Source organism: Ambystoma mexicanum, chromosome 5q (genome assembly GCF_040938575.1).
Source record: "Ambystoma mexicanum isolate Mex_15411 chromosome 5q, UKY_AmexF1_1, whole genome shotgun sequence".
Classification (NCBI taxonomy): Eukaryota; Metazoa; Chordata; class Amphibia; order Caudata; family Ambystomatidae; genus Ambystoma; species Ambystoma mexicanum.
Window position 1 is genome coordinate 197,148,215 of NC_090933.1, and position 10,397 is coordinate 197,158,611.

General features: G+C 41.2%; 1 pseudogene; it reads right to left on the reverse strand.

Moving 5' to 3' along the window:
* Nucleotides 1–951: 951 nt before the first annotated feature.
* Nucleotides 952–6,805, reverse strand: LOC138498239 (protein POLR1D-like; annotated as a pseudogene).
* Nucleotides 6,806–10,397: the final 3,592 nt, after the last annotated feature.

The following is a 10,397-nucleotide window of genomic DNA, read 5'->3' on the forward strand; positions in this document are numbered from 1 at the left end:
CTCCGTCTGCTGCAGACTTGAAAATTAGTAGAAGTTGAAGGAGGAAAAGCAGCATAAGGAAAGGCTCTAAGTGAAAATTGGCTTCCACAGAAAGGATTGAACAAAGCCATTCTGACTGGCCATGCAGACCCCTCAAGAAGCGACCTAAGTGGGTGGTCATATGAAAGCAATCCTTTGATGCCACCATGCGTGCCATCACACATTGTAGTACGTGCTAACTGGCATCTAGCCCCCGATTTTTGATGAAGAACAGCATGGGGAGTGGAAGTGTTTAAAAGCCAACTTTAATTTAAAATGTCAAAGTAAACATGAACATTCTGAGAAGGATACAGGCGAGTATGAATATGCCTTCATTTGCAAAATGCTCATCAATCAGGAAGACAACGCTCTCCACTTACAAAAACTGCCCCTATCAAGATACCGCGGTTTCCAAAAACGAGCTCTACATAGCGGCTTGTTTGAAGACTGCAGAAAGGCAACGTCATTTGTTAAATCCGATCTATAAAAAGAGAACGTAACAGACCAAACAAACAGGTGTGTTAAGTTCTGCATGCAGCAACTGCCAACAAACATGTAACAAAAAGATGTATAGTGGTGTTGGGATGCTAGACAGGTCAGCCTGTCAGTTTCTCTTGCAGCTCGGCCTTGTGGCCAGACTCTAATAGAGACCTTGCGGTAAGGTAACGTTTAATGACCACTCGGAAATGCAGGCCGCAGTTAAATATTCCGACTTCACAGGGAAATGAGTAGCAGAAAAGGTAATAAAAGCTTGCCATCACCAACATGGTCACAGTCAACTATGTCCTCAGAGCAGAAAAATCAAGCTAGTGGTACTCTCCCAGAACAACCCAACAAATATACACAAATTGAAAAAAGGCATGTTCACTACTGACAGCAAATTACCCGTAGTCTCCAAATGCATAGCAAAGTGCTGCAGGTCTGTCATCGCTTTCAGTGCCTCTGCTCATGTTTATCCCTTGAGTTTTTGTTCCTAGTAGGTGAACGACTGGGGCTGCTTTTGCTCCGTGAGCATTGGTCTTGTAAGCGTGGCTTCTATGTCTCTCTAGCTCATCATCATCATCATCATCATGGCTGCGCCTCGCTTCTGAACCCACCTTGTCTTCTTTTTAAGGTTCCTCGTGGTGTTTGTGTGAGGGGACCGGGTTCCGAATAGTGTTTATGAGGAATCTCTTGTTGGCCCCAACCAGAGGACACTTGATCCAGCCCATCGGACCCATAGTCTCAGCGCTACTTTTCCCACGCTTTGCCTCGGTAAGAAGCTCCTCAGCGGCTTTCCTCTCCAGGTCCTCCTCTCCCGCTGTAGGCACCGTCGTGTTCAATGACTCTTTGCCTGCGGCAGGTTGCAGGTTCTTTCTCACTACCGATCTCTGCCCTTCTCCGGTTATTTTACTAACCACGAATTGGCAGCCTAAAGTGAGTATGCGGTTTGGGAATGAAGGTCCAGATGTTGCAAGGGTGACACATCTGCTAGGAAATCTGCATGTAGGCACCAATGCTGGGATGACAAACCAATCCCACAGCAGGAAATAGAGTAAAAGGTACAAAGGGGACTACTTACAATCCTAAATGTTTTCCGAGTTTGTATAACTGCAAGCATCCTTCGTGTAGTACCTATAACCATATCTGTAAAAAATTGAAGTTGAAAGGTGTGAAAGGTTTGGCTTGTTTATGAGAAAGTGAGATGTGGAATCTTTGGAATGCAGGAAGCAAAGGAATGAAGCATCAACAATATTGAGCATCTCATTTGGAAATAGTTAACAAACAGGGGGAGGCCACATTTGCCAAGTGTGATTAAAGGGGATTCCAAAGCAAGCAGGCTGGTGGGGTAAGCTTGTGATGACACACATTTTGCAAACGGTCATTATGTCCACTTAAATTATTTTCAATGACCAAATGTAGGAGATGTATCCTGTATTTGCAGAAACACATGCATATCATGTTATGGTCTGACAGTTCTCTTTGATCTAGTGTGTTCAAACTTAAATCCACGCACATATTTCACAGTTCGACCCATTCAAAACAGTTCAAATCATATGAAAGCATAAGGCAAAAAAAGACTGAACAATTTTGATCTCGGCATCTATAAGGCGCGGGATTCTAAGATTCATGATCCGTCTGCAGAAGTCATTGAGAGGGTGCTGTAAGCTGCTGAGGATGGAGTAGGGTCAGGTAGAACCAACCTATAACAAAGAAGAGGTGGAGGGAAAATGAACCACCAAGAAAACCCTCAACTCTAAGGGGTAAAACCCTTAATACTTCAAAACACAAAGCTTGTGGTTACTGCTGCTGTTCTCGGGGTAGAAAGACTTTCACCCTTTCATGCTATTCATTTAGGCATTGGAAGTGATTCTCAGACCAAACATTTCATAAAAAATACATATTTTAATGTTGAATGTACACAATTTAAGAACATCATATGATGTTGTAATACAACCAATTAATCTGGTAACGTACAAGAAAATTCACAATCACTGCTGTGATCAAAAAAGTAAAAACTTTATTGACATATCCAGAATTAATTATGTTACTTGGATATCGAAAGTAACTTCTGCTGTGTCCGTATGCACACATGGACGTACCTCATTTACACACATTCCACTTCACCTCTCATCCCATTCATACCTTTCTTCTCGCACTCGCAATGTATAAAAACAAACATCAATTATGCCCAACATGTTTCTTTCCCACAAAAATCATGTGTTGAGTACAGGGAAATGTTTCAGGGGCTTAAAAAAAGGTTTGTATCTCTAACAAATGTGCATCATAAATACTTTTTTTCGTTCTCATGAACGTAAATATGTCCTGAATCAAATCGGGCTCTGACTGCCCTGTGCTCAATGTCAAAGATGACATCGAAATGCCTCTCCCTGCATGGGAACAGCAAAAAGATAAGAGTTTTAGGGCCTCCTTACACGTTAGGCGAAAAGGGCACTGGTACCGGTAAACCCTTACCGCCTTACTACAAGTTCCCTTTGCGGGACCCAACCTTAACGGCTGGTTTACCAGCCATTAAAGTAGGGTGCCGCAAAGGGATCTTGGAGCTAATTACACGGTACTGCAATTTGCGGTACCGTAATTATCGCCTTCCCCATTCCCATTATGCCATATGGGGGCAAAAATGGGAATGGGGACGTGCCTTGGTGAATGGGGAATTACTGGCCCAGCTCACCTTGGAGTAGGCTGGTAATTCCGCCATCCACCAAGGCGGACACGGTAAAATACCTGCGGCAACCATGTCACTAATAGTGCCATGGTTACCGCCTACCGTGTAATGAGGCCTTTAGTATCTTGTCACTTACGTTCTTTGATTGTTTATGGACAACAATTTCAATAACTGATGTCTGTGCTTTTTATCAACTCACTTAAAAATGATTGAAGGTACTATGTTGTCCAGAGTGCACCTCTGTCCTTCATAGTTTTAAAGGAATGCTCTGTTCTATCAACAATATTCATGCCCCTATCCTGTGGTCTTAGTATCTCGGGGGTCTCACTGACTGCTCAATTGCATGATTATTTTGTTTATCCCACCTGGGGCCACTCTTTCTGGTTCCTGTGTTTCGGTCCCTGCCCAAGGAGACCTAGTTGAAATTACAATCACCATCCTATAATGTGGCAGAGTCTCCGTTTACTGCTGGTGGTCATCTTTGCCAGGTTTGCGAGCTCTTGTTAATTGCTGCACGTTCCACGTCTTGTTCTGTCTCCCCAGGGATCACTGTAAAGTCATACGGGTGCCAGGGTTTTACACGTGTGTCCATATTGTGTGTTCTTTTAACTACCAGGGGTTGTTTCACTCTCACCTTAGTTATTTGAATCATGAAGACCCTTGCAAGCTTTGAGAACCGAGCTGGTGATTCCTTTCTCCGTGTTTTCTGGCTATCCCCGTTGTGTGTTTCCTGGCAGTATCTTTCGCAGGGTTTGGTTTCCTTAAAGGTGCCCTATTGCGTGGGGCCGAGGAAAGACAACGAGTATTAATACTTTTGGTGAAGTCAGTAATAGCTAAAGAGAACACAAGCCTGGGATCTCATTGCTAATACCTTGTTGAGGGGGTCTCATATGCATTCAGCGTTATCTCTATCCCTCGGGGTCTTGAGTGTCTCTAATGCCTTATCAAGTAGTTTGTCTCGGCATGTGCTTGTCTCGCCTTACCAGAAGGGGGGGGTGGGCGATTCTAAAACCAGGTCTAGTGCCCATCCGTTCCGGTCGTAGTAGTATGCACGTTACTGTCTAGAAGGTGGGGGGGGGGGGGGGCGTCAGGCCGACAGGAAAAACAACTATGTCTCTCGTGTGTTTCTCAGAAAATAAAGGTAATACCTCATCTCCGTATTAATAGAGTTTACCGTGTGTGTGTCAAAGGTTGATTAGTATTCGCGTCGTGCATCCATCACTCTGAATGGCGTCTGTGATTCTAATCGGTGTCTACATTCGGGGATGATTTCCTTTGGTTTAAGTTTCCGTCCTTCTTTAATATGTCATGCATAAGCATGCGTCGTTACTTGAGTCTCGTCCCCTAGGCAGCACCAGTGTATACGTTTCTGTGACATTTCTTCTGTTACTTTTTTTGGTAGCAGTCCAATAGCATTGATTGTCATATAACTCTCGCTTGTATATTTACAATCCTTCTTAGTCAAACGTTCCCTCTTTCAATTTGGAATGCGCATGCGCCATTACGCGAGTGTCATTGCCTTGGCAACATCGTTGTATACAATTCCCTTTGTTGTTGTGCACAGATTTGAATGGTACACGTCCACTGTCGTGAGGTGTCCTTTGTCTCTATAATGGGTATTTCCCGTCCTCATTGTTTATTAGTTTGCCCTCTGTGTGTACTAGCGTGAGGACGTTATCTGAACTCCACTGCGTTATTTTCATCATTTTTGTGGTGCAGCAATGCCCATATTTTTTCTATAGAATCAAAAAGGATTCTATTAGTTAGGGGCTCACGTTTTAAGCTCTCCAATCGATTTTTTCACTGAGGCCTGTGTGCATGCTATATGTCAAAAAGATCATGTGCTGTTGTTTTTCTTAGCATGGTCCTTTTGTCTTTATTACTGTCCATGTCCTTTTTTGTTTATAAAGGATGGGCCAGCACAGTTTGTCCGGTGTATGTGCTTCCTCAATCCTGTGCTCAACCAGGGGCGCGTTATGCGTGCAGTTCTTAATGCAGCTTCAATGTTCACCAGTTCAGAGTTTTATTTTCCATTCCGTTTTACCAACATAGATTTTTTTACAGGGGCAACACATGGCATAAATGACCATACTCGAGTTACAGCTAGTGAGGTTGTCAGTCCAATTATTAGTAATACGCTTTTAAAGATTAAGGGGCAACAAGTACATTGTCTGCATGGGGTATGTCCTACCACCTCTTGGAGTCCCCATTGCTGTGGAAGTGTTTTTTGTTTTCCTGGTCTGTGGCTCACATCATTGCGTGTGATCCGATCTTTCATATTACGACTTCTTTTGAATTATATGATTGGTCTTGCAATGGGTTGTTCACATTTTTCAAGTAGATTCCAGTTTTTGCCAATGATTTTTTGGATCCCATTCGAGAGATGGCTATATGTCTTCGCAAATACCAGTTGTTTTGTTTTCTCTTTGGTATTCCTTTGTTTTTTGTATTCAAGGAGGGCTGCCTGGTCATTATTTTTTACCCATTTACTTGCAACCTTGGTGACTTTCTGTGGGTAACCTCTCATTTGGAGTCTAACTTCCATTTTATTGGCTTCCAGCTGATAGTCTGACTTCTTTGTGCTGCTCCTTTATAATTTTAGAAATTGTCAAAGGGGAAAGTTATCATGGACATGTCGAGGGTGGAAGCTCTAATAGTGTAGTATTGAGTTTCAGTCCGTAGGTTTGTTGAACGGTTTAACAAATAATTTCTTTTTCTCTGGGTCCACTGTAATAGTTATGTCTAGAAAATCAATGGACTTCACACTCTGTTGGTGTGTAAACTGCAGGAATCTATCTTTTGTGTTAATCCATTTGAAAAATTGGCCCAAATCATTTTCTGTTCCAGTCCAGATGATAAAAATATCATCTATGTAGCGTTGCCATGTTGTAATGAAGCTGAGGTAAGAATTGTTAGCATTCTTGATTTTTGATACCTCGAAGCCCTCTATATATAGGTTGGCTACGATCAGGGCCAGTTTACCCCCATTGCTGTTCCTTGTATCTGTTTAAAAAGTCACCATCGAAATGGAAGTAGCTTTCTACTAGGGCCATCTCCGCACACCATAGGATGAAGGACACAGGAGTGGATTTCACTGTGTGGTCTCGTAAATGTTTTTCCTAAAACATCTCCAGGGACGCCCTCTGTGGGATACTTGTATACAAGGCAACTACGTCCACTCCTACTAAGAATTCAGTACCGGGATTGAAATCTTTCCCTTCTACTTCCGAAATGATTTGTGTAGTGTCGAGTACATATGATGCCATTTTTCCACCAGCAGTTGATGGAATTTGTCCACAAAGCGAGAGAGGGGTTCCAAAACTGAGTTTACCCCCGAGACGATGGGTCTCCCAGGAGGGTTATTCACTGATTTGTGCATCTTCTGGAGGATATAGAATTGAGGAATCTGTGTTTTTTTCTTTTACTACAAATTCAGCCTCTTTATGGGTTATCCACCCTCTTTCTTCTGCTTTTGAGATTTTCAAGGAGATTGCATTAAGCAACCGTTTTGTTGGATCTTCAGTCAAAGGTTCATATGATGATAAGTCCAATACTTGTTTATTGCATTCTCTTACATAGTCTGAATGGTTCAGAATCACTGTTGCCCCCCTTTGTTGGCATTGCGGATTACCATTTCTTTGTTGTTTGCTAGGCTTTTCATTGCCTCGTTTTCCTTCTAGCTGATGTTATGGAAGGTCTTCTTCCGTTTTGCTTGTTTCTCCAACTGGGCCACTTCTTGAAGTACTCTTTTTTTTGAAAGACTACTGCTTCCACACTCTGGGCTGATGAGGGTACACAAAATGTGGATGTATTACTGAGGCCAGAGTCGGATATTTCCTGTTTGTATGCCTTGTCCTCAAAGAATTGATGTAGATGTATTTTCCTCATAAATTGATTAAACTCTTGGCGGAAGAAAAAAGGGGCTGTGTAGATTGGTCAGGACATAGCCCATCCCTTTCTCAAGTACTAGCATCTGTTCTCTTGTGGGTTGATAATTAGAACGATTCACCACAAGGCCCACATACTCATTGTGACTCAGGGTTCCATGTCCCATGCCTCAAAGCTTTTCTCTAAAAAATGCTGTTGGTCATTTTGTCTTCCTCCTTGATTGACTCCTTTATTCCCATTGTTGCCATTTCACTGGCCACGGAAAGTGTTACCCCTTCTGGGGTTTCTTCAATAGGGTTTTCCACGATTGCTAGCAGGATCCCATAGGAGCTGCCATCGCAAGAAGTAAATGACGTGTTTCTAAAGGACACCTTTTTCTTCCCTTGTCGTCCATAGGTCAAAATGCCATCTGTTGGCTCCTGAGTGTAATAGTTGTCTTGTGTGTAAGGAAAAGCCTTCTCATGACTAAAAATGGTAAGGTCTTTGTTCATCCTTCTTACATATTCTCTCAGAGTATCTTCTTTAAAGTTATTCATTTCGGATAGGAGACAACCTAGTCTTTTCTTGTATATTTCTAGAGGTACTGCTTTGCGTATTTTCTTAAGCCATTCTGTAAATACAATGTAAGTGTTAAATATATTTACAACCTGTATACATACATTAATTAAAATATTTCAAAATTAAATGAATTACATATCATTGTACACCAGTTATAAGTATGATAGAACTGTCGACATATGTTTCATGTTCTTAATATCTTTCAACAATTCTTCAGGGCAACAGCTTGTTGATGAAGAAAAGGTCATTTCAGCATTGGCCTTTATACAATAATGTACAGCAAGGCAACATAAATGAGATTATTGCCTATGAATAGTAATTCTTAAACGTAAAGGTGTGCTTACCCCAATGCAGTGACAAATATTCATTAGTAATAAATACCTCTACAATCCCATATGTTGCAGGGTTAAACTTCGTGACAAAGAGTGGATGAGCAGTCATCTGGAAAGCTCATCCATGCACATTGTGTTATCAAGACATCAGTGGTTTTCAATTTACGTTAATTGTTTTTGGAAATCACACCTACTCACATTGTAAGTCATGTTGTCTTCACATGTTTGTAATATTTACAATGAATTGACGCATTACATATTATTAAATTGTATGAAAATGTCTTATATACTGTAGACAAGCAGCAACAGGTGTCATTGCTTCAAAGCAACAATTCATGTTTGTGAGGCAGCAGTATTTTGTAACCTTCCTGTTGTTGTTATTGTTTGGAAACCTTGAATGATAATATGTTTTTTACCTCTCTGTCGAAATTATACTTCATTCTCTTCAAAATGAATTAAATAACTGTAATGTTTACTTAAATAGTACTTTTCAGTGTTTAGTACACCTGACCGGAGGGAACGCTGCTACAACAACACTGCCCGGCATGGCATGTGCCACCACCAGCGTTCAAAACAGTTATAGTCTGAGGATGATTTTGATGGGCAGATTCACATCCTCCCACTCTAAACAAATGTATTGCTAAATGATTCCATATAGAGGATCCCAAAAGACTACAAATGATTTTTCCTTCCAAGCCTGTCTCCTTCATTCTTTAATCACCCATCTCGGTACTCTTCTACTTCTCCATCCCCATTCCCTTTAGCCAGCAATATGCATCAACGTTCATGCCCTCCGTCGTTGCATCCTATCTATTTCAATCAGGTAAAAAGGCAAATAACAGTTTTGACATATTTCCCCTATTTTTCTTATACATGTAAAGTTGTTATTGACTGACCACCTAACCTGCATGCCCTCATTATCCACAATCCTAGATAGATATCGTTCTACAATTCTTTAACCATCAGGCATGATCATGGCATGTGTTACAGGGTTTGCACATATAACAACAATTTGGGCCTGGGCCTGGGTGTGTTATCTTTTAACACTGCTTGTTCAGCACAGAAACATGTTGTTGCTTATAATTATTGGATATTTGAGTCTCCTCAACACAAAATATGGATTTCTGCTCTACTGGCCCATCTTCATTTAGCTACCCCTGTACATTCAAATTGACCATGCAATAACCTTCATACTACATAAAAAAGGCCAGATATATGTTTGTCCGAAGTCGTCATGATTCTGCTTTGCCTGTTACCGCTGCTAGAGGGAGCTGTTGCCTTACGCATACAACAATAAGACTTCGAATTGCGCAGTAGAGTCTGCCCGCTTTGCCTGTTCTTACCACTAGAGGGAGCTGTTTCCTTAAGCATGCAATTTTAAGACTTCAAGTTCATCTTCCAGGCGAACAAAATACATATTTCAACCATGATAACAAACAATAAGCTGCAGAAAAGGCCCAAGACTTGGATACCACTTTCACAGCATACTTCAAGTTTCACAAACTAAGAAAATATATACATTAAAACAACATTAAAACATATAAACAGAAATTCATTTGATTAAGCCCCTCAATGGAAATTTAACTAAAACAATGATGGGAAACCTCATCCCAGCACAACTTTGGCCCATGTACACAGACTTTTGCTCTAGTACATAAATAATTGGGAAGTGATGTTTGTCCACCAAGTTCTCATCAAACTGACCCCTATCTAATGATTTGCTACTCTACCAAATTCAGTGGGAGATATTATTTCTCTAAAGTGTTTAGCTGTAAATATTTCAATCTACTTAATGAGTACCCACAGATTTCATTAAGAATGTGTTTGAAGTGAGTATTTCTCCAGTTTCTGTATGCATTTTTTCACAGAAAGAGCTGCTAGAATAACTTTGAATACCATAGAAAGTTTATGCAGCACTGTAAGTGGTAATTAGCTGGAGAGATGAGGTAATTTTAGTCTGTCTTTACCTGCTCCACAACTTTATGGTGCACTGGACAAACTCAATCGTATCTAGTCATAGATGGGAAGCACTGTACCAAGAGAACCGGGGGTATAAGGGGGTGAAAAATAACAGATGTAAATAGTAAAGCAGGCCCTGATGATACTCCCACATATCAACCACTTGAACAGGTAGTTTTTTAGGGCTTTGCGGAATTGAAGGAGAGATTTTAAAGCTTGAATCTCCAACGGAAGGCTGTTTCACAATTTGGGCCCATAGATTACAAAGCTTGGGTCGCCCCTAAAAACGCGGAGAGATGGTGGAACTAACAGCAATAATGTATTCCCTGACTGAAGCCGGCATTTTGGTTGGTATCTGTAAATTGTATTCGACAGGTCTGATGGAGCGAGGTTGTTTGAACATTTAAAGAGAAAACGGAGAACCTTCACATTGATTATGTCCTTTACGGCAAGCCAGTGAAAAGATTGACACAGTC